General features: G+C 36.0%; 2 long non-coding RNA genes across 3 annotated transcripts in view; both read right to left on the reverse strand.

The window, feature by feature from the left end:
• Positions 1 to 15,803, reverse strand: part of LOC126493745 (uncharacterized) — a 29,788-nt gene extending 13,985 nt beyond the window's left edge. The window contains exon 1 of the long non-coding RNA XR_007589877.1: positions 15,739 to 15,803. This is a non-coding gene — a long non-coding RNA (uncharacterized lncRNA). The remainder of the gene's footprint in view (positions 1 to 15,738) is intronic.
• Positions 1 to 23,152, reverse strand: part of LOC126493742 (uncharacterized) — a 217,358-nt gene that overhangs the window by 119,262 nt on the left and 74,944 nt on the right. The window lies entirely within an intron of this gene.

Consider the following 23,152-nt stretch of genomic DNA (forward strand, 5'->3'; position numbering starts at 1 on the left):
AGTTCAGAGTAGTCTATAGAGCTTTGCTCCGATTCCTTCTACCACTGCTACTGAAAAGTTTCTCTATGAAGTGTAAGGCCAGGATGACTCATTGAAAGCTCATGTTTTATTTTAGATCCTCAATGACCCTTTAATCCTGCCATCCTGAAATACAGTGGAGAAAATTGGTATATAGTTCCTATACTTTTCATATTTTTCAATTTAAAATTTTATTCTTTGAACATATATCCCCATTGGACACCAAATACCAGTAAATGAAAAGCCAAATTCAGTGAATGGGTTAATTTTTTTTTTTTTGAGTTGTTGGCCAGTTGGTCTCAATGATGCCCAAAGATTATAGGCTATTGAAAATACTCCTTTTTTTTTTCCTTTAAAACGTTTTGGTAGGACCCTATTTCAACAAATACCACATACTTGAGTCATAGCACATGGATAAATAAAGTTTATATTAACCTTAAGACTTCACACCTACTGGTTAGCTTTCATATTTGTTTGAAGGTTCCATGAACACTACTAGAGGAGAAAAATAATCATCAGTCCCATCCAGGTATGAATATGAACCCTGTGAGCTACAATAACAACTGGGTTCAGAAGACACCCGCTGATGAAATAGTGGTAGAGACGTTGTGGGACTAGCCAAGCAGTTTTAGATTGCATTTATTTCACTGTATAGGATAAAACCCATACCGGACACTGTTAACAGATCAAGAGCAAATGGATAGGTAGATCACAGACCTAGGAGAGAAGCTGCCCCAAAGGAACATTCAACTAAACCAGTTAATAATGCCCTATCATTTTTATACCAGTAAGTTAAGGCATCTCTCAATCTTCCCCAGAGAAGTTTCTGCTTGTAGTAGATGATGACCAACAAAAGAGACCCACAATTTGCCTAAGTGCAGAGAAAAAGAGACGGTAGCATATCCTTCCTAAAATAGAAAGCATACACCACACCCTCTCCTCCAAAGAATCAGGGATCATTGCAGAAGAGAGGACAGAAAGAGCCACATGTAGAAGGGAAGCTACACATCTGACCTTAACAGTTGTGACAGTACACACAAAAACTATGCAGGCCATGGCCAGACCAACACCAGCATAAAGAAGTGAGTTGTACACACAATCCCAGTTAGCTGCTTGGAAAGGCAGGGTATGTATTGCCTAAACCTTCACAACTGTAATGTGTTGACTATTTTCCAGGGAAAGGACAAACATCCAAGTATATTTGCGCTATACAGATTGATGATTTTTTTTTTGGTGGAGGGGAGGAACCAATGTTGGGAGGGAGGGGAGTTACATTTGAGAAGTCTTTTACAGGGGAATGGATGTGATTAGAACACACGGTAGGAATGATTGTCTTGTAGTGTTCAAAGAACTAAATAAAATACAAGGGAAAAATGTAAAAAAAAAAAGAAATTAGTAATTGAAAAGGAAAGGGAAAAATAAAACTAGAATTACTGTACCACCAGCTAGGTATAGTCAGTGTGTTTTTAGTGAAACCTCCTCTGAAATTAGGGCGAAGAACTTCACCCATGCCTGAGTCTGAGATTATCATGAGCAAACTTGTGAGATCCAATATCATGATAATAAAATAAACAGAAAATTGTTTAGGTATAAATATTGAGAAAATGTAATACATGTACACTTAAACAGAAAATCATTTTCATATGATCAGTAACATTTACATAAGGTTTAGCAAGGTATAAATTCCTAGACAAGTAGTTTCAATAGTATTATAACTGCAATATTCACCGGCAATATAGAGATTACATACAGTAGCATACAGACCTTTTTATGTGCCATACTTTTCTTGTAATGATCAACATTTTTCTAAAATTTGTATAGAACCACAAGAAATCCAGTATTGATGAAACTGCACTGAGAATAAGAACAAGATTATTCCACTCCCACTTTCAGCTTTCATACACGCTGAAATATGAAAAAAACCACACTTATAAACGCAACATATCTAAAAGAACTTAAGGACTCAATAATGGCATTTACTACTAATCATTTTACTAATCATATAAATTGCCAAAGATATACTAGGTAAAAAGTTTCTCAAATATTCTGTTATAATTTATTAACATGGTAAAATTTGAGTTTTCACCTATATAGCACATATAGATGATTTTTGTATTTATTTACTTAGAAATCTGTATGTTTGTGTGTGTAATGATCTGTCCTGTCCCTTTTAGAGACAAGTCCCACCTAATCCCTTCCCCATTCACTGAGGTGCACAGACCTTCCTTACTGCTTGCAGTCCAAGTCTCTTTCTGTCTTCCTGCCAATAAGGCAGCTTCTGTCTCTCTCTACTTCTCCCCTTCCTCTTTTGTCTCTGTCTGTCTGTCTATCTATCTATCTATCTATCTATCTATCTATCTATCTATCTATCTACCAACCTACCTATCCATCTCTCTGCCTCTCTCTATCTCTGCTATTCTCTCCTTCTACCCTTTCCCTTTTATAACCTACTAAATAATTATCAAACCTCATCCTGCACGGCATGCCTATCCATGTCTCTTTCTCTCGCCTGTTACATGGCTCCCTGCCTGGGACCAGGTGCCTTCACAGACCTGTGAAATCGCTCATTGCATGCCCATCTGACTGTCTCACTTTATGAGACTGGCTGCTTCATTGAGGCTTTTCACCCACCACATGGCTTGCTCCCTGCCTGGGACTGATGCCCCACTGCAGCCATTGGAGTAACTGTGCCATTCCTGCCTGAGACTGGCTGCTCTCAAGACCTATTGCCTACTGCTGCCACTTGGAACCTGCAGCATTTCTGCCACTGCAGCTACTCAGGGATCTTCAGCATTTTTATATTTATCATTACATTTGTGCCATGAGACTTGGGAGACTCTTTTGCCCCCAATCCCTCCCCCAGGGGTCGGGATCCGGAATCAGTATTCTTTCCACAAAAATCACGTGTTCTATATGCCCTGAGCATGATTTCTAGAGCATAATTTCTATACATACCACTGGATTCAATTGGTGAGTTTCCCCCATTCTGGTCATCTTAACCATTTCACCTGATGGAGAAGGGTCACTTGTCTATCTGTTTATTTCATTGGTTAATAAAGAAAGTGACTTAGCCATTTGATAGGCCAGCCCTTAGGTGGGTAGAGTAGACAGAACAGAATGGTGGGAGGAAGAGGGAAGTGAGGCAATCACCATGCCTCTCCTCTCTGGGTCAGACGCCATGGATCCAGACATGCTGAATCTTTCCCAGTAAGCCACCACCTCGTGGTGCTACACAAATTAATAGAAATGGGTTAAGCAAGTGATGAGAGTTAGCCAATAAGAGGCTGAAACTAATGGGCAAGGCAGTATCTAAATGAATATAATTTGTGTGTTGTTATTTCGGGTGTAAAGCTAGCCATGCAGGAGCCAGGCGGGACAAAAAGCAGGTCTGCTTGCCTCATCACTACATTCTCCTCACCCAAGAAATTGATCGTTGAGCTACCATCAATCTTCTGGTGATCCTAGACGGTGGTACAGGCCAAAGCACAGTCTTTATACTCACTCAACCAGCAAATATAACACTATGATTAAATTATGGAAGATTAAAGAACATAAAATAAAATACAAATTGTCACACTCAAATCCAACTCTGTGAAAGGCATTCTTATCATTCTGACCATGATCACCCACATTGTCAATCTCTGTATACATTTTATGGATTGGTACTGAAATTGTTTTTCTGAAATCCACAGTATCCACTATTGTCCTTCAATAGTATAACAATCCCACCATAGGTTGTTATAGTGATAGGGCCGTTCAAAGGGGCTGATATCAGAAGTTTATACAAAAACATGTATGTGTATATAAGGGTCATATCACAATATCCTTGTGATTTTAGACAAAAAATGAAAACCACTCAGGGAATCTATCATTAATGGAAAAGTTGTGACACAGAGCCCACAGTTTTCCTATGAACAACTAGAGCTACTTCCACTCAAATTTCTGGCCTTGCAAAATTTGATCTCAGAGCATATCTTGCATCAATTTTTTTTCATTATTTTGTAGTCGGCCTCCATTTTAGAGGTTAATCACAATTAAATTAAAACAAGTTTTTTTTCTTCTCCCAGATATCCTATCATTACCTGCCTACACTCAGAGACTCATAGTGCACAGGGACAATATCTGACTTATGGGAAAGCTTTGTTAACCAATTCTCTTCAAGAGGTGGGACCGAGCTAGGGTGCGGCTTACTGGGACCCAGAGAAAAATGGGTGCATGGCCCAGGTGGTTCTCACGCAGCACAGCTGAGTTTAAATTTCTCAGTTTTGTTTTGTGTATTTTTTTATAATAAATAAAAATATAATTGCTTTATCTTTTAGCTACCCTAGTTATTTCCTGAATCGAGCAAATTTCTACAGTTGGCACCCTGACCAGCCATCGAATAATAACACAGACACTACAATATTTAAATCACTGCTAGGCACATTAATTCTAGCTTATTATTGACAAACTCTTTTATCTTAATTTAACACATCTCCATTAACCTTTGCATTACCATGAGGTCATGGCATACCGGCAAATTTTTAGTGTGTCCGTTTCCAGTGGGAGTTCCATGGGTTCTCTCTAAACTAGCCTCCTTTCTCCCAACTAGTTTTCCCCACCTAGCTCTGTTCTACTTTAAAAGGCCAAGCCAGTTTCTTTATTAACCAATGACATTTACTGCATACAGAGGGGAATTACACACCGTTTGTGTTTTTGTGCCATTTATGTTTGCATAAACATATGTGCCTTTGCATGTATGTTCTGCTTTTCTTTGGCTATTTTTCTTATATTGGTTACCTTTGTTCTATTCTGATGTTTTTAATTTTTATTATTATTGATATTATTATTATTGATATTTAACTATTAGTATCATTACTATTTTTTATATCCCAGGGTATATTCAATTGAGAGAAAAATATACAGAGAGAGAGACAGAGAGACAGAGAGACAGAGAGTAGATTTGGGTAGATGAGAATGTGGGAAATACCTTAAAGGAGATGGAGGATAGGAAACAATAGTCATTATATATTACATGAAACAAATACTATCTTCAATGAAAACACCACATGCAAATAAGACATAGTGTCAGCAAATGTTTCAGCTATGAGCCCTCAGAGTTTCAGGTTGACGTATAAAAGATGGACCTAAAAAAAAATGATTCACACAGTAGTTCCATGAAGGTAGTATAAGGAGCAGCAGTTCTCTTATTTTGGTTAAATACCGAAGGCTGAGACAAATCACATGCATTGCAGATAAAGACAAAATAAAAAGCTGAATGAGAATGATGTATCTTAAATGGGATGCAGCCGCTTAGGAAGCAGGAACACATTTCCTGCACAGGAAAAAGGAGCAGGTTACTCGGTCAGCAGGTGGGAAATCATAGAAAGTACCTGGCTATGCTGGATGTCAATTGGCTCTGTCTCCTGGCAGGTTTCAGGAGCAATCCTCCTTCATAGACTAGTAGGTTTTAGTCAGGTCCTGGCTAGAACCAGGATCCAGCTGGGAGCTGGACTCCAGCCAGGAGCCTGACTGAAAAAAACCCCTTTGTGAAGGGACTGATATTATCATCTAGAGAATGGATATGGGCCAATCACAAGACAGATCTCAAAGCTACCAATGGAAATCAAGGAGCTGCTGTAACTATGGAAATTTCCATCTGAGCTGCTATTGCATGTATCTCTCCCCCTCCCTGTATGTTACCACAGAAACAGGGAAACTGAAACTAGAAAGAAAGAAACAATGTAATTTAACATAAAATCTGGCTCCAGTTGATAACAGAGAAAAACAATCAAAGGTGCCTGAAGTGTGAGCATGGACCTGGCTTTTGGGAATAGATCCTGGCTTCCTATAAGAAAGCCCGCATTTCTGCCTGAGCCCTTCTGAATGTGACTCTGGAGCAGCTTGATGCTGAATATTTGATATCTGCCTATTTCAATTTTCATAACTGATATGAATGTACACATGAGCCATCACATGGAATTTGAACTATCAGAGTGACCTAGAAATGATTATTAGATTAAAGAAAGAAATGGTGAGTTCTATCTCTGGTCAAGTAATGTACCTTATGAGCATGAAATGTCATAATGGTCAGGAAATAATTCAAGATGTATTATGAAAAAAATCTTTCAAAATATCTCCGTGTGTGTGTGTGTGTGTGTGTGTGTGTGTGTGTGTAGGTGTCTGTTTGTCCACGTGCAGTTATGAAGTGAGGAATGAGCACAAGTGTGCATAAAGGAAACATACAGAAATAAACTCAACTGTTTTCTCTGCTGCCCTAATTTCTTTAGGATGTCTTATCCAATATATATGAACATATTACATGTCTCTAAAACTCACCATTCATAACATATTCTAAAATTTTCTTCAACCTCCAACATCATTAATGTGTCATAGCTTGAAGAATTCTTTCTTTTCTTGGTGTGTGTGTATGTGTTGTGTGTGTATATGTGAGTGTTTGTGCTTATGTGTGTGTGTGTGCATTTGTGTACGTGAGTGTGTGGCTGCTTTTTTATTTTTAATTTTGTGATTATAATTTAGTTACAACATATATTTCTTTCCATCTTCAAACCCTCCCATAAACCACTTCACACTTTTCTTCAAATTCCTAACCTCTTTTTCACTGATTGCTTTAGCATGCATATATGTATACACATATATCTTATTAAATATAAACTGATTAGTAAGTCTAATGCTAACTATATTTATGTTTTCAAAGCTGACTTTTTGGTAAGAGACAAGTAATTTGTGCGCTCTTTCCTGCGAAAGGCCACATCTTCTATTTCCAGCTTTTCTCAATTTCCTATAGTTGTTTATGTCCAGTTGAAGACCTGTTTAGCATGTTCATTGCTGTCATCCCTATTCATTTCATTTTTGTATAGTCTTATTTTGGACAGTTTATAGGTGAAGCTTTTGATATTACTGGGACACACAATATCATAGTATTCTTCCTGATCTTCTGGCTCTTCACAAATTTTCTGCCCACTTCACTGCATTGTACCATGAGCACTAGGTGTGAAAGTGTTTTGTAGATGCATCCATTATGATTGTGCTAGCTTCTGAAGGAGGAAGACACTCTTATGCCCTAAATGGCTACGTACTACATCAATGAACAGCATGGCACAATAATCTTATATGTGCAGTATTAACACATGTACCTGCGTGGTATCCAATGCACCTCTATCTGTGCTTATGACCTGTTCAACAACAGGGAAACAATGCCTTCTATTAGAAACCCACTTTATTATTCAGTGGTGGTGAACTTATTGGTAAGGGAAAAGAAATTGACATCCACAAATTATTAATGGAAATTAACAACTTCTAAAACTTTATCTTTATACACTGAGATAAATGGAGGCTTCTCTCAATATGAAGAAATTCTTCATTGTAACAAAGATATCATTTCAGAGAACAATAAACAGTCAAAATATAGGGTTATGGAGACCAGGCTCCCTCATTTCTTCATAGAAACTGAGTTAATTTAGGGCTGCCTGTGTCTTCATGGATGTGTGGAACTCCCCTAAAAGCTGGACATTTTCTGAGATCAAACATTACTGTAGAAAGTAAATTTGTCCTTCTACATTAGTTCATCAAATGCCAATGACTACAAAAATAGGAGTTAGAATTCATTACTTCCCGTAACAGACATCCTGAAATTTTGCCTAGCTTGACCTGGTACAAATCATGTATATGAAGTTTTAACTGCTTGGAGTTCATATGTGCAACTTTGTAGTTATATTCAAAAAATACTATTTTGATTCAAATATCTCCTATGTCGGGTGTTGTAATAATGAGCGGTGGGCTGCTTCCCGCCTCTTTTAAACACTGCCTGGCCCATTAGTTCCAGCCTCTTATTGGCTAGCTCTTACATATTGATTTAACCCATTTCTAATAATCTGTGTGGCCCACAAGCTGGCTTACCAGGAAAGATCTTAACCTGCATCTATCTGGAGTGGGAGAATCATGGCAACTCACTGATTCGGCTTCTTTCTCCCAGCATTCTGTTCTGTTTATTCCACCCACCTAAGGGTTGGCCTATCAAATGGGCCTAGGCAGTTTCTTTATTAATTTACCAATGAAAGCAACAGATTAGAAAGAAATCACTCCCACATGAGTCGGGTTCACTTAAGAGACAGTTACATTCACTAAAATTCCCCAAATAACCTACTTTGGAAATACCTCAAAAATCTGATATCTGTCACTGCCATTTATTCCCTGGGATCGCATGCCCAGAATACTATTTCTGGATTTTTACATGTGTGTTCCAGAAATAAGCTCAGATGTTCATAATTTCAAAGTATGAATGCTACTGATTGAGCCAACTTCTGACTCAGGAATATTTTACATTAAAGGGAAGAGAAACCCACTGAAAACAATTCAAGAACCACAAGGATATTCACTCTATGTAATCAATAATGCAAATTTCTGAGCCAATGCACTATATTAAATAGTATGACATTAAAAATAACCATGGTAAAGCACTTGGGACACCAAGTGTCATCTGTTCTGCACAAGTGTCAAGTGATATCAAGATTTCAAAACCAAAAAGATATTAAATCAAATAATAATCAATGTTTAACACAGAATCAATCTATCAGCCCTGATGTGGGAGTGTCATATATCAATCTGTTGATTTCATTGGTTAAGCAATAAACCAACTGCTTGGCCTCATAGCTTAGAACATAGATGGGAGGAGGAAACAGAATAGAATTCTGGGTGGAAGAGGAAGTGAGGTCAGACTCTGCTCTGCTTCCGGAGAGACCCAACAGCTCTGCTCTCTAGAGCAGAGACACCAGGATGGACGGAGGCTAGAATCTTTCCGGTAAGCACACCTTGGGGTGCTTACACACATCATTAGAAATGGGCTAGTCCAGGTGCGAGAATTGGCCTGTAAGGGCTAGAGTTCATGGGCCAAGCAGTTCTTAAATGAATACAGTTTGTGTGTTGTTATTTCGGGCATGAGCTAGCAAGTGGCTGGGGTGTTGGGGACACAGCCCCCGCTGCTTCTTATTTCAACACAGCCCCAATTATTTCTTCTATATATGACTATGGGGTACTGTGTCATGGACAGGAAGCACTAACTATTATACAGCAAATTCCTTCATTTCAACAACAATGATTGTGTTGGTGAACCTGACTTCTTCTGCTCTACTCTACCCATGTTAAAAGTCCAGTAAGATAATGTACTCTAGTGCTATAGTATTAGTTAGGTTGACTTTCTGGAATATCACAGTGACTCTGTTTCCCTCTATGATCTTAGTGCCAAATACTACCTGTCATTCATGAGATCTGAATACTAGTATAAGTCCTTACTATGCAAATCATCCCAACATATAATATTTCTATTCAAAGAAGAATATAAACATTGATTAGTCTAGAGGCATAATTTGCACTGACAAGGGATATATTTGATTGTCTTCACCTGTATTAATTTATGATAGATGCCTTCTGTGAAATTATAATATACACACCACAGTTTCCCCAAACCCTACTGTTCTCATCCCCTCCCATACACCTTCCTTCTAGCCTTCCCCAAATAATACCACTATATCTCCTTTCAGAAAAGGGCAGGACTCCATGAGAGTCAACAAAGCATGAGATAACAAATTGAGGCAGGACCAAGCATTGAGGTTGGGTAAGGAAAACAAGCTTGGGTATAGGGCTTACCCAAATCAGCTAAAGCACCAGGGACAGGTCTTGATGCTCAAAACATGCCAAGTTATACAACTTCCACACACACACAGAGAGCCTAAGTTAGTGACATGCGGGTTCCCTGGCCATCAACCCAGAGATCATGACCTCACATGAGCTCAGGCCCACTGTCTCTGTGGGTTCCCTTGTCTTGACTTTGACCCCTGACTCATACATTCTTTCCTCTCTCTCTACAACAGGGGCCTGGTTATTGGCAGGGTGCTTGCGTGTGGATTTCTGCATCTAATTCCATTTTTTACCTGATGAATGCTCTCTGATGACAATTAGGATAGTCAGCAATCTGATTATAAGAGACCAGCATAGTCACCATCTCCATTATTGCTAGAGGTCTTAGCTGGGATCCTTCTTATGGATTCCTGGGGTGTTTCATTGGCATCACCTTTCTACTGAAGCCCAAAATGCTCCCCATTAAAGATATTTTTCTTATCTTTTCATTATTCTCTCCATTCAACCCACTCCAAACCAACTTAACCTTAATCCTCACATTCCCATACCTCCATTCCCACATCCCCCAGTTTACTCAGGTGAACTCTTCTTTTTTCCCTTCCTAGAGAAGGCCCATGTATCTCTCATTGGTCCCTGCTGTTATTCCACCTTTCTGTGTCTGTGGATTGTGGTTTCACTATCCTTTACTTTACAGCTAACATCCATTTATGAGTGTAGTACATACAATGAGGTAGGAAGTAACCTTGAATGCTTTGGCAAAGGAGACAATGTCCTGAATAAGACAAGAGTAGCACAGACATTGAGATGATCAATTAATAGGTTGGACATCCTGAACCTGAACATCTTCTGTAAGGCAAAGGACACTGTCAGTAAGTAAAAACAGCAGAATACACAATGTGATATGATTTTTACTAACCCAACATCTGACAGAGGGCTGATCAAAATATACAAAAATTCAAGAAACCTGACATCAAAATAGCAAATAATCCAGTTATATATGAGGTACAGGTTAAAACAGCTAATTCTCAACAGAAGAATCTCAAATGGCCAAAATATACTTAACGAATTGTTCAACCTCATTAATCAGATTGGAAATGCGTATGAAGCAACTCTGAGATACCTTATTGCATATGTCAGAATGTCTAAGATAAAAAACACTAATGACAGCCTGTGTTGGAGAGTATTCTTAGTAAGTGGAACACTTCTCCACTGCTGGTGTGGGTAATAATTGTATAGTCATTTTGGAAATTGGTATGGAGGTTCCTCAGAAAAATTGGGAATCAATGCACTTCAAGATCCAGTGATACAAATTTTGGGCATATAACCAAAGAATTCTCATAAGACAAGGCCACTTGCTGAACTATGTTCATAGAAGCATTATTCATAATATCCAGAAGTTGGAAACAACTTTGATGCCCCTCAGTCAAAGAGTTGATAAAGAAAATGTAATGCATTTACATAATGAAGTATTCATCAGCAGTAAAAAGACATCATGAAATTTGTAAGCAAATGAATAGGACTAGAAAAAATCATCTTGTGTGAGGTAACCCAGTCCCAGAAAGACAAACGTGGGTATGGAATCACTCATAAATGGATATAAGCTCTAGTTGGATTTAAATCCATACAAATTTTTTTTGAAAAGTGTTTGCTCATTTGAATAGTTTTTATTTAGAACCTGAAGATACCATACAATTTGCCTTCAATATATCACACTTGGGCTTCCTCTGCTAATCCTGCTCCTGCCCTCCTCCAAGATGCAATTTCATTTTATACACAATCTTTGTAGGATGGTATAAATACTTACATCTTCCAAGGACTTTGTAACTTTACAAAGATATGGACACACTATATACTCAGCAAAACTACTAAGCCTCTATACTAACCTCAGGATTCTTGGTAAGTTCCATGCCTTCCTGAAGTCAGTGGTGAACACTGTGCTATCTAGTAAACTGGATATCACTCATTTCTTTCCTTATATTTAATTTTCTCAGTAGTTCTCTCCAACTTATTCTGTCCTCCAGCCTTTAATATCCATCGGGACTTCTACAGTGATGAAGTACTATTTCTCATGGCTCATATGAGATAGTCATCAAGAACTGATTAGCCTTCTACTGCCTCAGTTTATGTATCCTATATATAAAGAGGGTTATGTAGCCATGGTGCTCAGATTATTTGCCCCCACAGCTTACAAATTTATTTGTTTTTATCGGTTCTGTCCCAACCAGCAAATTCATATAGCAGGCTGTTGAGATTAGTTCTTTGCTTGTTGAAAGTTTTCTGTAATTCCAGCAATTTGGGTACTGATTTTTCTTTGATGAACATTTTCTCATATACCTAAATGCAATAAAGATTAATGTCTGCTTTCCTAGTCATGGATTTTCTATTTATCTTTATCAAAAGCAGGTCTCAAGGTGTATCTTTTGCTTTTTCTATGTTACTTCCTTCCTACTGCTACAAGACATCAATGAGTTCTAAGATTTAGGTTAGTAGATGGTTCTCTGTATTGCTAATCTAATTTGATCCGTCTTACACCTTATCCTCCATAGATATAATAAACACTAGCAGACACTTCCTTTTCTTTCATTCAATATACCTACTGTATTGAAAACTAATAGCAAATTGTCAGCTTCCCAGACCTTACCTGATGCAGTTCCTACATTATACAGGCGTTATTAGTCAAAGCTGACACTCACCAAGAGACACATCTCTCATTGTGCACAGCAATAGCCATGTTTTTTCCAAAGCCCCTCACTAATACTTCTGACCCTAATGTACATTTCTCAGGCATAAACCAGTCACACACCTCTCAATCGTGCCTGCCCCTCCATACAAACAGAAAAAGACAACTGTGCGGTGATTTCACTAATGTACAATCACTGTCTCAGTGACCTCACCTTAGCAATGCACCTTCCCATATTATATTACCAACATCTTTACTACAACCCTTCTACTCCCTTACAAGGTTAAAAAAAAAAGACCCATATAAAATACTGTCTGTAATCTCCACTAACTTATGCACAATATTTGCAGTTATTTTTCTCCTTTGCCATATCAAGAATAACATAATTGTTCTACCCATTCTCACTGGTAGTTTTGTTGTGTCATCCAAACTACTTCATGTGCTATTAATATTCCTTCTAATAGAGTGAAGGAGGAAAGTAGACAAGACCAGGTCCATGGCTCAGTGATCCCCACCCAAATCAGGTCTATTAGATGTGCACAAGCAGACGGGCATGGCAGATTTCTGCATGGCTCTCAGAGGCAGTGAGAAGCTCTGCCATGCTGTGATGGGTGGAGCAAGCAGGCACTGCCATATTTCCCTAGCAATGGTGAAGCTTATGTTTTTAAGAAGCACTTCACATCTTAAAAAGGGCTCCTGGACAGTAAAGAATTACATATATACAATATAACAGATTCAGACATAAAAGACCTCTAAATGGGTCACAGTGTTGGATAAATGTATGTAGGCTTGGAAAAGAAAAAAAAGAATATAGACAGTTATAAAAAGAAGTAAATGGTTTAAAAAATGTAGTCTTTAAAGAGACAGAATACAGACAGTCATAGATTAAAAGAATAAAGATAATAAAATAAATATTAAAATGTAATAGAGTAAAAAAAAAAGCCATGTAAAGATGTAGCATTCACAGAATGTCTGGATTATGTATACTATTATGTTTTCTTCGAATTTTTGACTGTGTTTTAAGAATTAAGACGTTTCATGATAGTAAGACACATCTGAACCTGGAAGCACCAAGCTACTTTAAGAGGAAGACGGTGTCAAAGAGGATTCTTACAGAGTTTGTTAGCCATCTGGTCAAGAAACTGCTCTTTCCTGGACTGCTAGATGGCATGCTATGTGAACTGGACAAACAGAATGCACATAGTAATGATTGCTGAATCATAAAAGAGTCTACAAGACATTCTACAGGGCACAGAAAAAAATTTACTGACAAACTGCCAATATAGGCAGAACTGTCTTTGAAATTATGTGCATCATAGAAAATTCTGCTGGACACTATGGGCCTGTAGGCTGAAGATGAATGCCCCAAAGGTAGAGAAGGGCTTCAGGTCAATTCTAGAGTTTTGAAAGTTGCTTACAATGTACTTCCTGTATACTTAGGTAATATTATATCCATCTGGAGTCTTTGATGGAGTTGAAGAATAGATAGGCAGTTATAGATTTACTTAGTTATGATAAAAGATAAATTAAATATAAATACTATAACTAATTACTTAAACAGAAAAATCAAGGTGTATGGGATTCCCCTCTGTATGCTGTGAATAACATTGGTTACCAAAGGACTGCTGTGAGCCTATAGCAGAGCAGGGCTGAAAGAGCGAGGTGGTGAAACTAAAGTAAAAGAAAAGAAGGGCAGAATCAGAGAGAAGCCATGTAACCAAGATGGACACAGATGCTGGAACTTTTCTCAATAAGCTACAGCATCGTGGCAATGTACAGATTAATAGAAATGGGCTAAATTAAGACGTAAGAGTTAGCCAATAAGAAGATAGACTTAACGGGCCAAACATTGACCTAAATAATATGGTTTCTATGTGATCATTTTGAGGCTGAGCGGCCAGAATGACTAAGTGGCCTTTCTCCAGCAGGTGTTAATAATATGTTTTGCATGTTTTGGCACTCCTTTCTAATGTTTGTGTCTGTGTTTTTCCAGCTCAAATAAGGAATAACCATATTTCTTTGGCAATATTGGTAACTAAATGTGCATGGTCTATATTTTTTCACATACAGCAGATTTTCCCATTTGTGTGGAACAAATTCTAGATTGTTAATTGCTTGAATCTGTCAAAGTGCTGGTATCTTCCTGCTCATGCACTTTATTTGTAAGCAGTAGTAAAATGAAGGTGTGATGTTGAAGGGAAAACAGAAAAAGAGGTCTAAGGGAGAGAATTTTGTTCCTGATCCAGAAAATCACTGAGCTAAATTTGGTCTGGTGGATAATCATATAAACTACACTACTTTTCATTTTCAACATATTCAGTTAGCATATCAGTAATGTGATACATACATATGAAATGTGATTCCACAAAAGAAAATCTACTTTAAAAAATAATGTGATGTTATTTTAGTTTCTTACAATATCAAGGTGGGAGAGAGAGAGAAAGAGAATTTCATAGATATTTAGGTTCTTCTTTTTGAATTCCATTCAATTATGATTATTTTAATAAACCACCATTGCTGACAGTCCTAAAAATCAACAGACTAAATTCTATGATATCCAGAAGTTTTACCAATTTTCCTCTTGCCAACACTTTTCCCATTTTTCTACTACCAGGATATCTCATTGTACTCAATACCAAATATGGAACTTTATTTTCCACAATAAAACCAAGTACCTTGATTGTGCATGCCCTCACCTGTATTCTTCATCACCCCACAAATAAAAACGTGTCTGTTGGTCAAGGTTGAGGAGAGCAATGAAGGCTGAGCTAGTCTGCATCCCCTTCTAAGTTCATCTGATTGTTGCTCTGTTTTATTTCCTGACTACTCAGGAAAACTTCCTTCGTAAATATAGGCAATTTTGTGAAAAGTTTCAGTTACTTTTCTTACCTTGGAGTCTATTTGATAATAAAATAGTTAAAACTGTAAAAAGGAAGAAAATCATAAATCCACATTCCCAATGACAATGATCAGAAAAGAATATGACATAACAAACAAAATGAAACCCTCTAGCATGGAGAAAATATGGCATCTGTATGGAAACAGCAAATATGCAGATCGTTAAAGGACAACACTTCCAGGTGTTAAATATCAACCAGTAGTATTATCCCTTGCCATCTTCACCTCACATTGTCCTGGAAGGTTTCCTCAAAGCAGTATAGAGAAAATAAATACTACACATTTCTTGTTCTTCAATGTCTGGCCCTCAAAGCAAACAAGATTTTTACAGTTTTTGAAAAAGGGTCATAACATTGTATAAAGTAAAGCACTCAGTAATCTCAAAATGTACTTAAGTCAAATAACCAGCAAATTCCAAAATAAAAAAATACAATGTAGACTTCATCTATTTACTTGAGTAATCAACAATCACAAATGAAAACAGAAAGTAAGTGGTTTTATAATACCTTAAACTCAGGGAAGGTGTCTCCTCCAGTGTCAACTTCTTGGGATGCAGAGAGGAAGACAGAAGCTGTATGAGAAATAATTAACATAAGTAAAAGGACAAAATAAGGATAAATAGATGTGAGTACTCTTAAAGCTATAAACATTTATTTAAGATTATTAATAACATGCATTTATATTTTAAATACAGCAATTGATTGAATTTAAAGCCAATAATTTTTAAAGCTATTTAGATGTTAAATGTATCCCACACACAGTGAAAATATATTACTTTGTGGTCTACAATCAAACTCATTATACTTCATAAAAAAATTGCCATTAGATGGCCAAGATTGAAATAACAGAATACTCAGATACGAGAGTAAAGACAGGGAACTAAAATTTTCACTTATATTTAAAAACATGGGACAAATTAGTTATCATGAAGAATATATATATGATATACAGTTATATATAAATTAGTGAAATGGAATCAGGTGCACCAAATGAACACTCAAATACATTTGTGTACATGTATATGTATATGTAAGGGTTCCACTGTATGTGCACAGTTATACAGAGACAATGTCAACATCAGAGCTCCTCTTCCATTCAATTTCAGCATATTTTCATTAAGATAGAGTCTGCCATGTATCCTAGAGCTCACCATCCTGTTATAAGAGTAGATCAATTCTGGTATTATAATGGGAGTTTGTGTGTGTGTGTGTAAATTATTACTGAATTTCAAAAACTTTTGATATTTGCAAATGACACAGTCATTTTCAAAACCATTGGGATAAGTGGATACAATATGAAAACTGAGTTTCTCACTCAACAACACATAAAGCACACTGATATTTCCCATGTACCAATACATATCTAGATCTTAAAACTTAGGAAAGATGGCTATTCATTATGAATTAATTATTGTCTCATTAATAAAATAATTGGTAATATGGAGGCAGAAATGTGTGAAAAATATATTATAATAAACAAAACTATGCAATTTTTAAAATAAATTATATACTCAAACAGTCAGAGTGACACAAATAGAGGATTTTGCTGGAACAATAATTGCCAGTTAGTTAAGGTGTTGGGAGAAGACCAAGAATAAGAAAAGGCATTGTGCATGTAAGCTACATGTGTACATGACCACCTATCTCTTAAAATCCCTCACTCTGCTAGTTCAATTCCCCAGTATGATGTCTCTTATGTATCATAAATAGGAATAAAACAGATACCAAATAAAACAGAAACTACATTTAATAATAGACAAAAATGAAATAAACCATCAAAATCCAATACAGGTCCTGACATAACTAAAGAAATAAGATAGGTGAATCAAGAGACTCAAGTATTTTAACACATCATATTGAATAAGTTAATGGATCAGAAAATATAAAATATTCCACCACTCTAAATTTAAAAGATAAATATGAGAACTATATACATTATGTTATGTCTTGCCATTTCTGTAAGGCAGTTCTATTAGGATTCAATAGGTAAAATTATAAAACAAATAAGTAGAAACTCTAAGAATTGTACAAAATGACAAGAAATCAATATTTTACATTCTCTCAAAATTATCTAATACATATAAATTATGTACAGAGATAACAGGAAACTGCACACAGTTTGGAAGATAATCTGTACAGCAGGGGCTATGACTACCTAAGAAGAACATCAGAGCCAGCCAGTAGAAAATGCCATACAAATTGTTGATAAGGGGGCCCAGGAGACTACTAAGATAGTTGTCTGTTTGCTGTGACCTTTGTTGCTTCCAAGAAGTGGAAGTTAAGTCCCTTTGCTAAAACACTGTGTTTTTGTTCTGGAACTATAAAAATTTGAACAGGAACTACATAAAACCCTAGGCCTGAGGATTAGCTGTCAGAGACCAAACGGTGTTAGGAAAGCTGTCAAGGAATAAAAGGATTGACATGTTTAATTTAGTTATGATACCTTTAAATAACAATGATCAGCATGGCAAGATTTCACTAAAGGTGCAATACTGGCTCATTTATCCTATCAATAACTAAAATCTACCTAATTGAACTCAAGTCTTCCATAAAACGTGGTAAAGCATGTTGAATATTGCAAATCACAAACATGACAGGGTTAGTTAGTCCATTAGGAGACCCTTACCACGACTTTCATAAAATATTATGATATCTAACAACATTAGCACTTTTGTTGTTATAGCCACAAACAATTTTAGAAATAGGAATCTACAAGTTATATTTATACACTAGTTTGTGTGTGTGTGTGTAATACATAATAAAAATAATGAATTAGAAGGTAATGACTTCGAGAGTGGGGTGATGACTACACAGTAAAAGTGTGAGAGATAGTGATGTTGAAATTATGCAATTACACAAGATTTTATTAAATTCTTATACTTTTAAATATAAAAGGGAATTAAATAACACAGTGAGTTAAAAAAAATACAGTTTCCGTGGAGAAGTAGAACAGGATAGGAGAATAGGGATGAAAATAACGAAAACTCATATAAATTTGTGAAACTTTCTACTTATTAAGAAAAATAAATACAAGAAGAAAACATTAGAAAAATCAGGTCGTGCATTGAACTTGAATTTTACAAATTTAAATGGAGGTAATACCTAGAATCCTCAAAGGTTTAATATGTCTCCAAAAGTTAGAAAGGAAAAGATACAAGTTGACACCACTTCACAGAACATTTACTGGACATTGTTTTCAATAAAATTACTGGAAAAATGAACAATAGGTGTTTCTATAGCAAAAAACATAAACTATGTCTAATTAAAATGAATTGAATGTAATACCTACAGAAATATTATTTCTATTTATAAATATATCTAGCAACCATACCACTACATGAAAAGATAAAACAAAATAATGGAATGTTTCATGCAAGAAATTAGTAATTGGAAAGGAAATGGAAACATAAAATGAGACTTACAGTGCCACCAGCTAGGTGTGATGAGTGTGTCTTCAGTGAAACCTCTCAGAAGTTGCGGAGAAGTACTTCCTCCACTCCTGATTCTGAGAAAATAATGAGCAAGCTTGTGAGACCCTACATCAGGATCATAAAATAAACAAGAATAAATATTGAGAAACTATATAACATCTACACTTAAACAAAAAATTATTTTCATATGATTAGTAAGATCTGCATATAGTTTAGAAAGGACCAAATCCCTAGACAAGTAGTTTTAATAGTATTATTAGTGCAATATAGAGATTACATACAGTGGGCATAGAATACTCCATGTATGCCATTCATCCAATGATCAACATTTTTCTAAAATTTGTATAGAACACAAGAAATCTAGTATTTACGAAACTGTCCTGAGAATAAGAAAAAGGTCGTTCCACTCACACCTCCTGCTTTCAGACGTGCTGATATAGAACACAACACATATACGTAAACACAAACATATCTGAGATAAATTAAGGGCTCAAAAAATGTCATTTTACTATTCATCATGTAAATCATCTTATAAATTGCCAAAAGATATACTAGGTATAAAGTTTCTCAAATGTTCTATTCTAATGGAATAAAACAGTAAAATTTGAATTTTCACTTACATAAAACATATAGATGATTTTTGTACTTATTTATTTAGGAATGTGTGTGTGTTTATGTGTATGTGAAAAATTGCCAATAAATCTAAAAGTGACCAATGAGCATTATATGAGAGGATTTAGAAAGAAAAAAGGAAATATGATGTAACTATATTATAGTTTCAAATTTTTAAATATACTTAAATAAAGAAGCAGATCACATATCAAGCAAGAATTACAATATTTATATCTACTTTATCTTCTATCATAACTAAAGAAAACTATAATTATAACTATACTTCAACTATATAAAAGATTCAAGAATGATATAATATTACCAAAGTAAACAGTAAAGTGCCTTATAAGCAACTTCCAAAACTCTAGAATTGACAGAGACAGCTTGATGCCTTAATAGTCACTCAAAGTTTTTCTGTAATTTTGGGGCATACATATTTAGCCTAAAGGTACATAGCATCCGGCAGACTTTTCCATGAAGCAGTAACATTCAAAGCCAGTTCTGCCTATATTGGCAGTTTGTCAGTCACTTTCTTCTGTAACCTGCTGAATGTCTGGCAGTTACTTTCATGAAGCAGGAATCCTGAAAGACTGTCATACGTTCTTTAGGCTTATTTCAGCAGTCATTTTTCTGTGTGTCCTGCATGTCCAGTTCATACACCTTACAATCAAACAGCCTAGACAAGAGAAGTTTCTTCCCCAAATGTCTAACAAATCTATAATGAGCCTCTTTGATACACATAATCCTCTGGAATCTATATTACTTACTCCAAACCATCATATAAGGTAAACTTTGGGAACTTCTCCAAATTAAAAAAAAAACAACAAATTGTTCCTCGATCCTTGTGTTTTCTTCCATACTACCTCTGCTTCCTTCCCTTTCCACTACCTTGTTGAAAATGTTGAATGCTCTTTTCTTGGCAATCAACCTGTACATATGTATTTGAAGCACTAATTGATCCATTAATTTTGAAAAATAAATAAATTATTATAGAAGGAGGACATGTAGCTTTAAAAGATATTTGACAGGGGCATCAAGGATGAGTTTAAAGGTGAAAAATGACTATAAAGATTTACCATATATACATATTTAATTTAAAGAACTAAGTCAAGTAAACTTAATAAGCTTCATGTGACCCTTTTATCAATTGTGTCTAAGCTATGAAAGAATATTTAAAAACAATGATCCATGTGGCATATTTCTAGGAGCAACTGGGTTTTTAAGCATGCAAATGCGTGAGTAACAAAGGATTATCAAGTAAGGAATATACATTTCTTTCTCAATCTCTGTCAATGAAAATTATATTGTTATTCATTTAAAAAGAAGGATCCTGTGACATGATATTTCATAGAAATGATTATGAGAACTTTTCGATATACAATTTTAACATAATGCTATGGTTTCAATAATAATGCTGCTCATAGAATCATAAATTTAAATCTAAGTCATTAGGGAGTACCAATAATAGGAGGTTTGACCTTACTTGAGTAGATGTGACCTTCCTGGAAAAAGTGTGTAACTGGGGATATACTTTGAGATTTCAAATGCTCAAGTCATCATGAGTGTTTCTATTCTTGCTGCCTACAAAGCCAGATAATGCATAAAACTTCATTAAGGAAAATTTTCTTACAACAAATGATAACAGTTTTGTCATTGTTATACATCATGTTATTAATTTTTTATCAAAAATTATATTTAGAAAAATGACTAAATATAATTAAAGGTGCTAAGCTCTCTGAATTTGTCTACCTTTTCTAGATTTTGATAAAAATACGTGTCCTCATTGATATGTTTATCAGTATGGCTGAAATGCAAGATTTCTTTCTCTTATGCTTTGTATAAACAATGTGGACAAGGATTTAAAAAAACCTGTAAGAACACAAACAGACGGAAATCTTCCTTAAAACCTGTAACATAAGACTTAATACACAAAAGTCTATGCATGGCTAATCTTATTTAAATAGCCCATATGATATTTATAAATTGGATCCAATTCTTGAAGAGGGAATTAAGTAGAAACAATAAGTAGATGAGAAAAAGATTGAAAAATAAATATAATAAGATGTGCTTATGATCTTTAAAAGTTCTAAATATTTGGGATACAAATGGATTTTTGGATGATGATATTTTCCTATGAATGAAAACATAGCCAATGTAGATAAAGCCATAAAATATTAGAGCTATGTTGCAGAAAGTCTGAGCTTCTTACACAATATTTATGGAAAATAGGATTTAAGGGTGATTGTTTAATTGCTCACATTTGTGAACTATTAAGTTTTTAACAATTTAGCTATGGTATTAAAACTTAATTAAATTATGTACATCTAATCACATACATCTTTGGTAACTTTACAAAGCTTAAATAATTTGGGGAAATGTAGTCATAGAAAGAATTGTTATTTTACAAAAATAGGCAAAACAGGAATGATAAAAGGAAGTGACGAGTCCCTACAGAGACTGTATTTATGATTTAAAGTTTATATTGATACCAAAAGGCCCTCACTTAAACGCTGTAATATGTATATGTCAATATCATGATAACGACAAAGTGTAAAATCCTACTTGCATCAGTGTTGTAGGGGGTTCTGTCCTGCCCAGTTCCCGCAATCATTAAGTCCCAAAGAAATCAAACAGAGGTCTACATTAGTTATAAATTGATTGGCCCATTATCTCAGGCTTCTTATTAACTTTTATAACTTATATTAGCCCATTATTCTTGTCTATGATAACCATGGAGCTCGGTACCTTTTTCAGTGAGCCAGTCACATATTGCTTCTTCTGTAGCTGGGTCAAGATTGCAGAAGGAACTTTCTTCTTCCCAGAATTCTCCTGTTCTCATTGACCTGCCCCTACTTCCTGTCTGGTTGTCTTGCCTATACTTCCTGCCTGTCTACTGGCCAATCAGTGTGTATTTAAAATATAATTGACAGGATACAGACCATTGTCTCACAGCATTTCCCCCTTAAAAAAAAGCAAGAACTCTGAATCTAATATCATTTGCTTAGCTTTTTTCCTGGCCATTAGTCATAACAACTTGTAACCAACATTTTTTAACAAAGGAATATATTCAAAGTCCATTTTGGGGGAATGTAATTTAGGCTACTTCCTACTGGTTGGGGGCACTGGTAATCTTATGGGGACGTAAAGAAAATTTAGAATTGTGATCATGTCCTGACTAGAGTATCCTATGAGTCTTGATCATCTCAGGCAGCAGTCTTGAATCTGTTCTAGATGTAGAACTCAGATGTCTGAGCCATCTCTTCCTATCAGAGATTTCTCAGGTGGTCTTCCTAGATCTGTCTGCCTCTGCCTCCCAAGTGTTGGGATTAAAGGTGTGTGCCACCATACCTTGAATTCACAGAGATCTGTCTGCCTCTGCCTCCCAAGTGCTGGGATTAAAAGTATGTGCCACCATACCCAACTACTCTCTTTCTTTCTATTTATTTAAAAGACTTCAACCTTTCTGATTTCTCTCCCAAGCCTTCATATATTTTAAACACACTGTAACCATCTAGAGGTTTTTTATCTTTGAATATATCTTTACTGTATATCTCTCTCCTTTTTTTGATGACATGGGTCTATAATTTGCTAACCATTATGTGTGGGTTTAAAGTCATGGCTTCGACGGTTGGATCCAGCCCAATTTTTAACTTTCTGAGTTTCTAGCCTCATGGCAGAGGTACTGGCTGTAGCCATGTTTATTGCCACAGCTCTATGGTGTTTCACGGTTCCTGCCACCACCAGAAAGCATGCGGTCAGTTTTTCATTAAAACCGTTTAAGTGAGCGGGCGGCCGGAACCGGACGCGCACGGCAGCGGGCGGCCGGAACCGGACGCGCACGGCAGCGGGCGGCCGGAACCGGACGCGCACGGCTGCGG

This window comes from Alexandromys fortis, unplaced genomic scaffold (genome assembly GCF_014885135.2).
Source record: "Alexandromys fortis isolate MF-2015 unplaced genomic scaffold, M_Fortis_MF-2015_v1.1 scaffold_332, whole genome shotgun sequence".
NCBI classification, from domain to species: domain Eukaryota; kingdom Metazoa; phylum Chordata; class Mammalia; order Rodentia; family Cricetidae; genus Alexandromys; species Alexandromys fortis.